Genomic DNA, 15,962 nt, shown 5'->3' on the forward strand with positions numbered 1-15,962 from the left:
CGCTAATTTGCCTAAATGTTCCTTGAACTTGAATGGGGTAATGAGTTCCTCGACTCTGTTGTCCCCTGTGAAGGTTAAACAATGTCCCTCATGCTCTGTGGACTGCCAGTGTCATGTTTCAGAATCTAGAAGGCCTCTTAACCCATTCAGTTATGTCTCCTTCATCATCCCTCTTTCCAGAATTAGTAGTCTTTGTCTTTTTTAAGCTTGTCCTCATATGAAAGTTTTTCTATTACTTGTCAGTGATGTTAATTCCTTGTTTGTTTTATGTTCATCATGCTATTTAGTGGTGGGATTACTGAATGTGAACTCCATGTTATTGCACAGTGATTGTTGTTGTTTAGTTACTAAGTTGTGTCCGACTCTTTTGAGACACCCATAGACTGTAGGAAGCCAGGCTCCTCTATCCATGGGATTTTCCAGGCAAGAATATTGGAGTGGGTTGTCATTTCCTCCTCCAGGGGAACATCCCGACCCAGGGACCAAACCTGAGTCTCTTGCATTGGCAGACAGTTTCTTTACCACTGAGCCACCAGGGAAAGCCACTCGTACAATGATAGGATTATGCTTTTTGGACACACGTTAGACTAGATTTGGACTATAAAGAAAGCTGAGCACTGAAGAATTGATGCTTTTGAACTGTGGTGTTGGAGAAGACTCTTGAGAGTCCCTTGGACTGCAAGGAGATCAAACCAGTCAATCCTAAAGGAAATCAACCCTGAATATTTACTGGAAGGACTGATGCTGAAGCTGAAGCTCCAATACTTTGGCCACTGATGTGAAGAACTGACTCATTCAAAAAGACCCTGATGCTGGACAAGATTGAAGGCAGAAGGAGAAGGGGACGACAGAGGATGAGAAGGTTGGATGGCATCACCGACTCAATGGACATGAGTTTGAGCAAGCTTCAGGAGTTGATGATGGACAGGTAAGCCTGGCATGTTGCAGTCCATGGGGTCACAAGGAGTCAGACAGAACTGAGTGACTGAACTCAGCTAGACCTTGTTCTGAAGACCTAGTCATTTGAGTCTCTGAACTGAACTGAGCTGAAGACATTACTTGAAGAATGGATTAAAGAGGTAAATGGTTCTAAATGGATTTCAGGTCTTTTCAACACTCTTACTGTGTTGGTGAGCTCTGGGATTCTCAAAAGGAGGGACGATGACAGGATTAGCGCCTACATTCATTTGACCACAGAAGTCTCTTTTCTAAATACGTTCTACAGTGAGTGTCCACGGAGCCCAGGTTGAGAAGGCTAATTTGAAGTTTGCATGCCTGGGGTGTGTTACAAGAGTTTATTCTACTCAGTGTTCAAGAGGGAGACTAGATTATGTGAGTCTGGGATATTACTTATGAGTTTAAGAATTCAGGGTCACTTGAGAAATTTACTTATTAAAAAGATCCTTTGTAGAAAAGAGAAACTCTCACATTCTGCTGGTAGGATTAGAAATTGTTGTAGCCTTTCTAAAAATTGACTTCACAATGCTTGTCAAGAATGTCAAAAACATTAATACTTAGTATATAGCCAGTCCTTTTCTATGAAGGTATGCTAAATAAACAATTATTATCTTGCACTGAGACTTAGTTCTGATGATAATTACTCCCATATTGTTTATAAGGTTTATATGCAAAAAAAAAAAAAAAAAAAGGAAAGCATTTTAATGACCGTCATGGCCAGGGGACCAACTAATCAGAGCAGATGTCTCCTGTGGTGTATTAGTGTGGCTGGACTCATGCACAACCATTAAATATCAACCCTGATTCTTTGTAGGAAAGATGAAAATTGAAAAAAAATTCATGCAATAAAGAAATAGTTGCATAAATTGTGTGTATGTAATAGAATCAGTTCAGTTCAGTTGCTCAGCCATGTCTGACTCTTTGCAATCCCATGAACCACAGCACGCCAGGCCTCCCTGTCCATCATCAACTCCTGGAGTCCACCCAAACCCATGTCCATCGAGTCAGTGATGCCATCCAACCATCTGATCCTCTGTCGTCCCCTTCTCCTCCCTTCGATCTTTCCCAGCATCAGGGTCTTTTCAAATGAGTCAGCTCTTTGCATCAGGTGGCCAAAATATTGGAGTTTCAGCTTCAACATCAGTCCTTCCAATGAAAATTCAGGACTGATCTCCTTTAGGATGGACTGGTTGGATCTCCTTGAAGTCCCAGGGACTCTAAAGAATCTTCTCCAACACCACAGTTCAAAAGCATCAATTCTTCGGCACTCAGCTTTCTTTATAGTCCAACTCTCACATCCATACATGACCACTGGAAAAATCATAGTCTTAACTGGACAGACCTTTGTTGGCAAAGTAATGTCTCTGATTAAAAGTAATATTATTGAAGACTGTTTAATGACAGAAATGTTCTTAAAATATTAAACTGTAAAATCAGATTAGAACTGTATATAGAACAGTTTACAGAAAAACAGTAAATTCTGGAGTTTAAATATCAAAGCTGTATCTTCTTAAATACAGAGATATTTTAAAATACTTTTCAAACATTAAGTTGTATTATTCCCAATATTAGTACTTCTCAAGAAAGTTTCAAGGGGAAACTGGAACAGAAATATAACATCTTATTGGAGGCATTTGACATGGAAATCTCAAAATTGATTGTGTGGATGAAGTGTTGGAGTTTTCAAAAAACAGTGTTGGAATTTTTAGACAAGAATAAGTTTTAACCAAGATACCAATAAAATGCCTCTTCCTACCCAATTTTTCCATCTCTCTGTTTGCAAAGGCTTCCCAGCAAATCCAAATAACATTACGTTTAGAGCATTAAATGGTTGATTCTCTCTCCTGCTCCTTGAATTCCAGCTTCTTGTCTTATGATCATACCTCCCTTTCCCTCACTGCCATTTCTCAGGAGACGAGAGATTCCTTGGAGAATATGAGTGGCCTCCAAGGCAAAATCAATAGATACTAACAATTGGGGGTTTCCAAAAGCAAAACATTGCCTTTGTACAATTATCAAAACTCATCAAGCTTCCTGGTCACTTTTTAGAGCCTGTCCATCAAATGTAAACACACAGCCAAGAATCTTCAGATATTTGACAAAAGTCTTCCATACAAAAAGGCAAAGACACCCACCCTCCTCCATAAAAAAAAAAAAAAAAATGAAGATAGGAAATAAAGACAGTATAGGAATCAGAAGCATTGAAACACAAATACCTGTATTATCTCCAGAGTGGTATTATATCTATGAAAATCAACATGTTTTTCTTGGAAAGAGTTTTTTTTTTTAATGTTCTTACAAACTAAAAATATAATAGTGGAAATGAAAAAAACTTAATAGAAGAGATGGAAGATGAAGTTGAGAATATCTTTCAGAAGATGAAATTTTTTAAAAACTAAAAAGATAGCTATTAGCACTAGAAAGATTTTTAAGAAACTAGAGGCCAAACTCACATGTCCTTTATCCCACTGTTAGGAAGCTTAGGAACAATGTACAAAGAAAAGAAACTCAATGAAAAAAATGCAAGAACGCTGCCTAGAAATCTTCAGAGTAAATGGCTTTCCAGTGCAATGAATGAACAAAGGTTGGATGAATGAGCAAAGGTTGACACTAAGGCTCATTATGACAACATTTCAGGTCATCAAAAATAAAGAGAAGGTCTTAAAGACTTTCAGACAGGTAAAAGACATCACACTAGGAGGACTGGGGATAAGAATAGCAAGAGACTGTTCAGCAGCAACAGTGGAAGTTAGAAGATGATGTAATATCGCCTTCAAACCCTGAGAAGATCCTCCTCATTGCAGAATTCAATATCCAACAAATTCTTTATCCATTTTTTTTTAAAAGATGAAACACACACGCAAAAACTCCCAAGTAGTTTCTGAAATATTATCATAAATAATAATTATATTGCAGCACTCCCTAGTTGAATAAATTAACCTTTCTGAGCCTCAATGGCTTCATCTGTAAAGTGGGCATAATACTAAGACTTGTCTCAAGGACAAGTATAGCACATAGAACTCGGCTCAATGTTGTGTCGTGGACTGGATGGGAGGGAAGTCTGGGGGTGAATGGATACATGTATATGTATGGCTGGGTCTCTTCACTGTTCACCTGAAACTGTTAACAACACTGTTTGCAAATTGGCTATGCCCCAATACAAAATAAAGGTTTTTTACAAAAATAAAACAGAAAAAATAATAGGACTTATCTCCTAGGATTGTTTCTAGGGTTAAAAAATGATAACAGCTATAAACCATTTACCTGGAGAAGGAAATGGCAATCCACTCCAGTACTATTGCCTGGAAAATCCCATGGACAGAGGAGCCTGGTAGGCTACAGTCCATGGGGTCGCAAAGAGTCGGATAGGACTGAGCGACTTCACTTTCACTTTATAAACCATTTAAGACACCAAATTCCAGCTGGTATACTCATTAAATGTTCCTTATGACTATTATGATTGGGGCAGGACATGCTGAAAGTGGCAAACGCCCAGTCAGGCTTTTCAGTCGTGGGTAGGCCAAGCAAGATTAGAAAGTAGGACAGGAAAGAGATGAGTAATCTAGTACCAACCAAGCGCTAGCTTTGTGCCAGATCCTGTACTTCCCTGTGCTGTCTCATGGCACCACCGGTGTCCCCATTTTACAGATGAGGAAACTGAGCTTCAGGCAGGTGATATCACTTGTGCAGACAGGAGCTAGCCTAGGCAGGTTTGGAAGCCTGATTTTCTGCCTCCATGGTTCTTGTTCTAGGTTCTAGGTGGTAGGGGTCCTGGGGGCTTCCCTCCTGCTCCTTCCCACCCCTCTAGTGCCTGCTTCTCCTCCATTTAGACTTCTGGAGCTGAGCGGGGGAACTTCTTAGGCCAAACAGAGGGCGGGAAGTTAGATCATCAGCCATCTTTAAGGGGGTAATTAGCTGACTATGAAAACAGCTTTCTCACCGCAGCAATTCGCCCCACCAGGGGAGAGGGGAAGTCCGTGTTTTTATTATAAACGGAATCATAGAAGGGTTTAAGGCTTAGCTGTGTTTGGTTTGGTTAGGTTTTCTAAAGGCCTGAGGTGGAACTTGGCATCTACTAAGCCAGCCTAGAAGAAAGGAAGTTTATTTTCTGGGTCAGATGAAAAGACTTTGGGTTTCTTGATTTGTATTTTCATGGAAAAGGAGCAACTTGCTGCCTTTGCTGAATCGCCCAGACCCTCAGGTCTTCTGCTGTTTTTCCAGGTCAGTGTTGGGGAGGCAGAGGCAGGTCAGGCAGTCTAAGAGGAGAGAGAGGGAGAGAGAGAGAGAGAGAGAGAGGTACCTCCAGGGTGATGGGAGAGGGGCTGTCAGAGGGCCGCCTGAGGGTCTAGGGATCCAGTGGGAACCAGGTGGAATTCAAGGGAAGTGCTTCAGAGGCCACTTATTGCTTGTAGGACCTTGACCAAGTTAATTAACCTCTCCGAGTCTAGTTTTCACATCTGTATAGTGAGAGGGATACCCAGGGCTTGTTCAGTGGACCAGTCAACCAGCATAATGTTGTGGCATAGGGTATGGACTGTTTGGCTCTGAACCCTAGCCCTGGCCCTTATTTGCTGTGTGAGCAAGTGATGTAAGCCCTCACTTTCTCATCTGTAAAATGGGAATGATTTTATTAGGATCGTTAGAGGGTCAAATGGAAAAAGTTCTCAAAGCCTGGCACATAGGTACTTAAGAAACACCAGCAATTTTATATGATTATTGATAGCATTGTTAATGTGGCCTGTCTGGTTTCTGTACAGGGAGTAGTGGTGAATAAAGTTGACTTTAGGGTCATTGTATGGAAAGATTTAAAAGTTAAGCTAAGAAATTTGGATTCAAGGAATCAATCAACTTTTGAGTGAAAAGTCCTAAGAGGCCATTATTATTCAATCCACTCAAGTGTGTGTGTGTGTGTGTGTGCATGCGCGCTCAGTCATGTCTGACTCTATTACCCCATGGGCTGTAGCTTGCTAGGCTCCCCTGTCCCTGCAATTTTTCCAGGCAAGAATACTGGAGCAGGTTGCCATTTCCCCCTCCAGGGGATCTTCCTGACCCAGGGATCAAACCCAGGTCTCTCGCATCTCCTGTGTTGGTAGATAGATTTTTTAGAACTGAGCCACCCTCAACCCATTCAAGTAACAGAAGGAAAATCAGGGGCTCGGGAAAAGAATATAGCCCATTCAAAGTCCTGCCATGGCTGAAGTGTAACCAGGAAGAACTCTTGGATGGTAAGTCAACAGACTATCAGTGAGAAGATTTCCCTTCTAGAAATCTCCCAGATTATATCATTGATGGTGCTAAGAATCCTTCCCAAAGGACCTTAAAAGACAACTTTCATATTCACAGGCAAACACCTTAAGCTTATGAAGAACTATTCACACTTTAGTATAAATTAGTTTACTTCAGTATGGTAGCTAGCTGAGAGCAGGGACTGCTGGGTAGGTCAAGGAGCAGATAAACTTGTGATTCAGGGTAAAGAAGAATCTGGAGCTCTTCTAAGTCTCCAGTGTGGCTGGGGGTAGAGCTAGGGAGCCATATGAGCCTGAAGACCACACCATCCCACTTCCCAGGAACATCAAATATATACCTCTCTACAGAGCCATGGTTTTATAATTTGGAACCTACTCAGTTTCGGGCAGAGATTCCTCATCCTTCCTGACCACTCAGAACCAAAAAATGCTCAAAAAGCTTGGCCAGTGGTATCTTAACCTCAGGGGCCCATTTACAAATAGACCCAGTGCATTGGGTTCAACCATATCCCCAACCCACAATATCTCTGGGTTACAGTATTATTACATTCATTTTTTTCAGATCTGCCTCCAACAAGAACCAGAAAGGACTTTGGGCAATTTATAAGGATACGCTAAATCAAACAAGATGGTCTCCCCACCACTTCCCCTGCCCCGCTGCACCTCTGGCCCCTTTAAGGAACAAAGGAAGGAATAGGATCAAGGGTGTGGTAGAATGTTCAATTAGAACTCAGGCTACAGAGTGTGGTGCATCAATTCATTTAGCTTGTTTAACAGTGGGCTGCATCTGACTGTATCCAGGGTTTGATTTTGACCCTTCTGGAAGCTTAGATGGAATCTGCTTCTTTAATTCTCTAAACATCATCATTGTTATTCCTACTAATAAAGAAGCAAGGAGACAGGTTCTATCTGTTCTCTCAATCAATTCAACAATGATCATAGAATCTTCTCCCATCCCCTTGAGGGGGATGCCTCCCAGTGGGCTCTTTTTTAGGATTGTTAGTTTATCCATTTAGTGCATATTTATAAGATGCTTGGGACTTTCCAGGTGGCTCAGTGGATAAAGAATCTGCCTGCAATGCAGGAGATGCAGGAGACCTGGGTTCTATCCTTGGGTTGGGAAGATCCCCTGGAGGAAGGCATGACAACCCACTAAAGCATTCTTGCCTGGTGAATCCCATGGACAGAGGAGCCTGGGGGGCTATAGTCCATGGGGTCACAAAAAGTTGGATATGACTGAATCGATTGAGCAGGCATGCACTTGTAAGATGACTACTATGTGTCAACGCTCTTCTGGACTTTGGAAATGCAAGGGTTAACCAAACAGTCTCAGGTCTTCCCCTCATAGAACTTGCCATTGGGTGTGTGCTTCAGCACATTTATCTATTAAAATTCAAAATACTGAGGAGTTTTCTGGGACCTTGCCCTCTCTGAATGCTACAAAGACACTTTGGAGAGGTGAATGGATCATTCAGGGTCCAGCCAGGAAGACATGTGCTCCTCAAGTGTTTTCAACAGAGGGGGATGAATACAGGGAATTGATTACAGTTAGAGGAAGAGGTGAGATGCCTCTGGAGGTTGGGAAAAAGCCTCGAGGTGACTCAGATGGAGATCAGGAACAGCTGGATGTAGCTCCCATTCTCATTCTTCTGGGCTGGAGGGATCAAGGGCAGAAGCTGTGTTTCCTGAGCCACTGGAACCAGGAGGTCACCCAGTGGATGCTGCAGCCATGCCAGGCTGTCTGGAGGGAGCCTGCTGAGTCACAGAGAAGATGCAGTTTCTCCTGAAAGTCCCCTGAGGCAGAGAGAGAGAGTGCTGTGGGTAAAATATGCTAGCTTTTCCCTCCCCCCACCCCCCAGACTCCTGCCAGGACCTCCTAGCAGCTAACTGACTCCTTGGACTTTTACAGGAGTCTGAGACCACAGGCAGCCTACAGGGCTGGGCCTCCCCACACCCCATTATGGAGCAGAGCAGAGGAAGGGTGGATGATACACGTGTTTACAAACCTGGCCCCTGGCCACAGAAAGAACATTGTATATGAGAGCCCAGGACATAAACTTACCTTTCCTTGGTGACCCAGCTGGTAAAGAATCTGCCTGCAAAGAGACCCAGGTTCAATCCCTAGGTCAGAAAATTCCCCTGCAGAAGGGAATGGCTACCCACTCCAGTATTCTTGCCTGGAGAATCCCATGGACAGAGGAGCCTGGCAGGCTATAGTCCATGGGGTCGCAAAGAGTTGGACACGACTGAGCAACTAACCCTTTCACTTTTCAAGGTCAGGGTAATAACAGAATTCAGTGCCACCTTCTCCTGGAACATCCTTATAATCCCCATCACCATCATCATCATTGTTATCTGCTACCACCAGAGATACAGAGCCTTTGACTGGTAGGACCCTTCTACAACTTTGAGTATCTGTGTATACATGTTTACTCAAAGAGATTCTATTTTGGGGCCATTTAATAGGTGAGAAAACTGAGTCTCAGAGAAAGCAATTCACTTGCCCAAAGTCATGTAGTGAGCAAGAGGCAGGACCAGAATTTGAACTGAAATCTGTTTGACTCTTAAGTCATGTGTCCTGACCCTGGAGCTCTGACTCACTGAGGCTCCTGGGGGCAGTGGGCTCTGGAGCTAAGCCTGTCTCAGGGCATGGGGAATCCTTGGGCAAAAGGGACAGCTCTGATGAGGCCTTGGAGGAGAAGCCTCCTCTGGGCCCCTTCTTCCCCACCCTCCCACACACACCAAGCAGCATCTGAATGTCAGGGACCCGCCAAAGGCATGGAGAACAGGCCAGCATGTTGTTGGCAAGACCTCGACCCTGTTACCCAGAGGGTTGGAGCCAGTGACTCAAAGGGCAATGCATGCTTGTTTCAAGATATGTAGTGTGTGTCCCAGAGCCATGAAATCGTTCCCACACCCTCCAGCTCTGCCCAGCAGGTACCGGATGGAACTGGCCCCACCTGGGACTTTCCTGACTGGTCTTGTTTGTGGGGGTCTCTAGCTGTTGAGGCTGCCCTGGTGCCTACAAGGTGCCTGGCACTGGTGAGCTGAGAATGGCCCCTGGCCCTGCCTTTGGAGCTTTGGGTGAACACATAGGTCTATATATCAATCAAATTGGAGTGGAGGCAGAGAGCATCAGCCACAGCTGGTCAGACACTTCTTTGAGAACCCATCCCTCTGATCCTGCATGGCAGTCTCCAGTCATTCCTGGATGCTGGGTATAAGTTATATGTTCTTGAGGAGGTCAGATTGTCAAAAGGACAAAAGACGGGGAGTCAGAGTGGGGCACTGGGGTGATTGGGCGACTCTTCCAGGACCATGTCACCGAGTTTCTGATGTGGCTTTCACACTTTGTCCTAGCCAGGCCTCCGTATGTTACAGTGTTGGTGGCCTGGGATTTTCTGGCTTTATCACTGCCTAATCTCAGTTTAATTGCTGTGGTCAATTTACCCTACACTTAATAACCCACAGCTTGGTATATTGTTTAATATGGTTGACACACACTTTGCTTTAAATGTCAGCACTGACTGGGCCTGGGGACTTGGCAGGCTCCCTGGGAGAGATGGCAGAGGAGCAGCGTCATCTGCTAGGCATCTGGGATGCTGGTATGTTGGCTGCAACTTCTCTTGGCTTGGAGGCTCAGCCACTGCCCAGCGCTGAGCTGTTGGATGGCAGTTGCCCTTTCCAGCCTGTATCTGAGGTCCACCCAGCCCTGATTTGCTTTCCTCTTGCTCTGTCCCACCTAGGGGGTCTATGGTGAAGTGGGTGTCTGGTAGGCAGCCAGCTTCAACTTGGAAAGTGTGTTGCCCCCAGACACAAGCGGGAGTCCTACCGCCCCTGCGCTATGAGCGGGCTGGTTCTGGTCGTGTGTTTGTGACCAAGACCCTGGAGAGCGGGAGGCGGCTGTTGGGTAAATATCACACTCTGGTTGAAGGATTGCAAGCAACATCAATGACGGTTATGCCAAGATGGCTCTGCCCATTGCTCTCCTGCGGTTGGACTCAACCTGCAAATTGGATATACTTTTGCTCCCCACAACTTCCATTCCTTCTGCTGCTTCTTTAATTAATTTTTGGCTGTGCTGGTCTTCACTGCTGTGTGCAGACTTTCTCTAGTTGCAATGAGCAGGGGCTACTCTCTAGTTGCCGTGTCTGAGCTTTTCATTGCGGTGGTTTCTTTTGCAGAGTGCTTGGGCTGGTGCCCATGGGCTTAGTTGCCCCATGGAATGTGAGATCTTCCTGACCCAGAGATTGAACCCATGTCCCCTGCATTGGCAGGCAGATTCTTATTCACTGGACCACCAGGGAAATCCCATTCCTTCTGTTCCTAATGGACTAAATTAGGATGGACTTAAACAGGATGGACTAAAGCTGATGGAACTCATGTGATGACCTCCTAGTCCATTTAGCCCCCACTCCCCAGTGCAAATTTCTATGGAAACTGTACTTTCATCCACAGGCCATAGGCACCCAGAAGTGTTGTTTGCCCTGGGTGTTCCTGCCTTGTTTGGCAGGACACCTGACCCAAGCTGAACCAATCAGCTTCTCTCCTGTAGAAATTCAGGGTGGTAAGACAGCACAGTGGTGCCTGAAGGTTTCTAAAATGGTAACTCAAAGGCCTGGGAGCCATGGGGCAGCAATATTTTACCTCTGGCCCAGATTTCAGAGGAAGCAGAATGAAGTGTATTGAGACACAGATAATCCTCCAGACATCTCTCCAGCTCTGGTCCCAAAGGAACAGTGTTTTCTTGCCTTTGGCTTCCCTGAGACCCGAAGCCTTGTGATAAATGCCCCCTTTTGGCTGAAGCATCTTGGGTTGGGTTTGTCATTTTCAACCAAGAGCTCTTCCTAAAATAATCCAGTGAGTGCTAGATGCAGAATTGGCCAGGTAAAAGGCTCACCTGTTATTATTAAGTTGTATTTGGTGTATGGTTTTGGCAGGAACGTAAACTTCTTGGGAGGGAGTCTGATGAGGATCACAGTGGTTTTGGGTGCAGGAGATTTGTCTCTAGGGCTGGCATGTCTCTTGTTCTCCTCACCTTGGTTTTCTCCTTCCATCCTTGACATGGAGGGTGCAGCTGGAATCTAGGGTTTGTGCCCCAGACTCAGCCAGGGTCATTTGCTCCAGTCTTGGGTCTGGCCCCACTATTAAGGGGTGATCAGCCCTTTCCCATGACTGTTTGGGAAAGTCATGCTCACCTGGGAGTACTTGACAGCCAATTTGAGAGCATCTTCTCTACAGGCATTTCCTTTGGGGTTTAGCTCTGGGGAACACCTCTGGGATGCTGTCAACCTGATCCCCTTCACCTGAGACAGCCTATTGTCCAGGTGTTCAGGTAGGCAGTGTCTAGGCCCATCATACTTCTAGGGGTGCACAAAAAGTTATTAATGTTAGTTTCTTTTTTAAATCAGAGGAGAAAATGGAAAATAGTGGCATTAAAAAATAATAATGACTTCAGCCTCAATTCATCTTTATACCAACATCATTGTAAAATATTTGTTTGTGTTTAGTGGTTCAGTTGTATCCATCTCTTTATGACCCCCATGGACTGTAGCCTACCAGTCTCCTCTATCTATGGGATTTTCCAGGTATGAATACTGGAGTGGGTTGCTATTTCCTCTTCCCGGGGATCTTCCCAACCCAGGGATTGAACCTGTGTCTCTTACATTGCAGGTGGATTCTTTACCTGATGAGCCATCAGGGAAGCCCCATTGTAAAATGTGTGTGTGTGTGTGTGTGTGTGTGTGTGTGTGTTTTCCCATGGAGGAAGGGGCTCACAAGGGCAAGAATGTCTGAAGCCCAACAACAGCATCATGTCGTGGCCCTGTTCACACCCCTCCCCCCAACTCCTAAGCATGTGTGATGGTCCAGCTTCCTGAGTTCTCAGGTAGAGCCTACCACCAAAGTGAGTAGATGCTCCCTGGATTGTTTGAGGGGAGCGTTCTACAGGGAGGGCAGTGATCCCAAGTGTCTCTGCTGCTCTGGTTCAATTTCCCAGTCTTGCCTGCTCTATACAGCTAGGCAGTGGGACAGATCAGCTGCTCTGAGTCCTTACTTTTCCCACCTGAACTGAGCTCCAAGTTTAGCCAAGCAGAAACCTGAGCCCAAGGCAGCATTGCCTGAAGACTCTGCATTCTTAACCTGGAGGGACAATCACCTCAAAAGTAAAAATGTTGGCCCTTGCAGACAATCAGGAACTTGAATTCTGCCCTGGCCTCTTGCAAGAAGGAACCAGGCGGCATCCACTCTTTCCTCCAAACCACAGAACATCATGAGAGCTACCAAATGTTATGCTCATCTTGTGTGTTATGTCATTGAGTTACCCTAGCAGCCCTCCAGGAGGCTACTACTATTATTAGCCCCATTTTACAGACATGGAAACTCAGAGAGGCTCATGGAGATTCATGGAGGCTCAGAGAGACTAAGAAGCTTGGCTAAGTTCAGAAAGCTAGTAAAGTGGCAAGGTCAGGATTTGAATTCCGAGCTGCGTGACCATAGAGCTAACACTTCCTTTATCCCCTACCCGCCGCCCCCAGCCAGGAGGCTGGCCTCCTAGGTGGGAGGTCATGTTCCCCAAGGAGAAGCGTGGTATCAAGAGATGTTTCCAGATAAGGCACAGATAGGGCGTCCTGGCAATACACAGGAGACCTTAGAGTGGTACATAGAATGAACATTTTCTTCGTATTCCATAGACATTTGGGCACTTAAGCAAACATATATATTTGATACATCTAAATCACAATTTCCTGTATATTCCCCCTAGAGAAGGTATGTAAGTTTTTCCAAGTGAGAAGATTTAAAGAAAAATATTAAGCAAATCATGGTACTGGTGACATATGGAAAAAAAATTAAACAAAAAATACTAAATATTGGTATATGGGGACTTCCCTGGTGGTCTAGTGATTTCAACATAGGGCCTCCAATGCCAGGGGTGTGGGTTTGATCCCTGGCTGGGGAGCTAAGATCTCGCATGTCTTGTGGCCAAAATAACAAAACATAAAACAGAAACAATATGGTAACAAATTCAATAAAGACTTTAAAAATGGTTAACATTAAAAAAAAAAAAGCAACACACATATTTGGTATGTGGGAAACACCTATAGGTCGTACAATGGGGTTTAGTCATCTTGTGAGTGTCCTTGAGTGTTTCTTCAGTTCTCTGAGACTCAATTTCCCCACCTTTAAAATGGGATTGGCCCCAAAGCATTGTTTAAAGATTCAAAGTAGATGACACTGTGTGTCTACTTTGATGAGGCATGCGAGATCTTAGCTCCCTGAGCAGGGATCAAACCCTCCCGGACACACAGTGGATGGGTCGCCGAGTTCCGTGTAGTGTCTGTGGGCAGAAAGCCCCATGGTCAAGTGCTCTTTTGGCTGTGAGCTCTCAGGCAGGGAGCGTGAGAGGCGTTTTTGAACAGGCCGTGGGGAGGTTGGGCTTGGAATTTGAGTTTTCCGTGCTTAATTCTATTTGGACTCATCCCAGATCTCTGGTCCTCCCAAGTAACATTCTATAAATCTGCTAAATTGAACATGAGCCTTAATTGCTGAAATTACCTGTAACATTAGCTTCTTACACAGCTGTGCCCTCTCCTGGGGCTTGTGCCAGTTCTCCGGGGGTGACTGGATCTGAGAGGGCAGAGCCCTAATGTAGCAGGCTGTCAGTGGGCCTGAGCGCCCAGCCTAGGACCTTGGAGTGGCCCTAGGAACTCTGCCTGTGATCTTCCAAGGACAGTCCTGGGATCTCAACACAGCCGGGCTAGCCTCTCCCCTCAAGAAGCCTACCCTGATTAAAGATCAGGGAGAAGTCTCTCATTTTCCTGGAATCACCTCAGATACCAGAGTTCAGAGCCCATGTCCAGTGTTCCTGTTATGAGTCAACCACAGAATTCGTGATGCTCAACCAGTGGGCATCACTGAGAGTTTATAGTAACCAGAGGGGACAGGAGGCGTGAAAGAACCCTGGGGAGGTATTAGGCTCTGTGTCTTTGCCTCAGACATCTTCAACTTCATTGAATAATGTGAGACAATAAAAATGGCCAAAAGAAAGGAAGACAGAAAAAATAACTCAGACTCACTAGTTTTCAGGGAAATGCAAATTAAAATTTAAATCACATATATTTGTTCACTTATCACAGTGCAAATAATTTACATTTTAATAATTTCAGAGTTGCATAATGTGGGGGAAATGGACTTCTTTTTTTATTCAAGTGAGAGTGTAACTTGGTTGAGGAAATTTGGCAGGATTTACTAAAATTAAAAATGTGCATGGCCCTGTTCCTTGACCCAGCAATTCTACTTCTAGGGATCTATCTACCTTAGGAAAGTATTTGTACTTTGCACAAAGATGTTCATTGTGGCACTGTTTGGTAGGCAATTGGAAACAACCTAAATGTCCATCCAAAGGCAATGGTGAAATGATGCTCTGTGGCAGTCATCACCTCCCCGGGATTTCCTTCATGTCCTTCGTCCCCTCTAGTCAGCAGGACTTCTCAGTGATGGCCATAGCCCAGAACTCAATGTATAAGTTTAGAAAGTTCTCAAAGACTTTCTGTTGCTAAAAAAACCCCAAGATGCAGTAATATCCAAACAGTATGAAATAAACTGTGTAAAAGCAACACTTCACCAACAAACAAACCTGTAGAACTGACCCAAAGCAATACCATGTATTTCTACAGATGCGTAAAAATTCATAGAAAAAGATCTGAAAGGAAATCCACCAAACAAATGATAGTAGTCACCTCTGGTTGGGGGCGTGGGACTTGGGGAGGTGGTTAAGGAGATCCCCAGCTTTATATCCACTGTTTGAAAATAATTTTTACAAGTAAGTGTATTCATGTACTATTTATATAATAAAAGTAAATGTATTGATGGGATTGGCTGAAGGATACACTGTGTGTGCACCCCCAAGGCACAGATGTCCAGTTACAACACAGTAGATGGTTAGAGACATAAGAGAGACAGAAGTCCTTGCTATGTGACTATTCACTGTTGAATAACCCTATGCTGCTGCTGCTAAGTCACTTCAGTCGTGTCTGACTCTGCGACCCCCATAGACGGCAGCCCACCAGGCTCCTCTGTCCCTGGGATTCTCCAGGCAAGAACACTGGAGTGGGTTTCCATTTCCTTCTCCAATGCATGAAAGTGGAAAGTGAAAGTGAAGTCGCTCAGTCATGTCCGACTCTTAGCGACCCCATGGACTGTAGCCTACCAGGCTCCTCTGTCCATAGGATTTTCCAGGCAAGAGTACTGGAGTGGGGTGCCATTGCCTTCTCCGAACCCTATGCATAAACTTATGCTATACACATCTTAACACACACGACTAAATACAACTTAAATTAACTGTAAATGGAAATCAACAGTTGTGTAAAAGACGCAGGGTTTCAAGAAGCAGGTGAAAGTGAACTTGGAGAACTTTTTGAAGTTACTCTCAAAGCCAGTGTTCAAGGAGGATATGGCAGCAGAAGAGGAGGAATTGGCAAAAGAAAAAGGAAAATAAACAGGGATGATGACATGTTAAGGGCTTTGCAAGAGGAGGTGAATATCATGGTGTTGACTGTGTCTCAAGAAAATAAATGAAATCCTCTGATGTGTTCAAAAGACAACCTTTTAAAATAATTGTGCTGTCAAGGTCAAATAAGGAGATTGACTTGTACGATTTTATAGGATCTTTAAGAATATGAATTTACTAGTTCTCAAAATTAATGCACAGTTGTAATTATAGCCTGCTGCTGCTGCTGCTAAGTCGCTTCAGTCGTGTCT

General features: G+C 44.4%; 1 long non-coding RNA gene across 1 annotated transcript; it reads left to right on the plus strand.

The window, feature by feature from the left end:
- Positions 1–6,053: 6,053 nt before the first annotated feature.
- Positions 6,054–6,807, plus strand: LOC123330222. The gene is made up of 2 exons (XR_006545954.1): positions 6,054–6,182; positions 6,766–6,807. It is a non-coding gene; the product is annotated as an uncharacterized LOC123330222 (long non-coding RNA).
- Positions 6,808–15,962: the final 9,155 nt, after the last annotated feature.

The sequence above is a fragment of the Bubalus bubalis genome, chromosome 18, assembly GCF_019923935.1.
Source record: "Bubalus bubalis isolate 160015118507 breed Murrah chromosome 18, NDDB_SH_1, whole genome shotgun sequence".
Taxonomy (NCBI): Eukaryota; Metazoa; Chordata; class Mammalia; order Artiodactyla; family Bovidae; genus Bubalus; species Bubalus bubalis.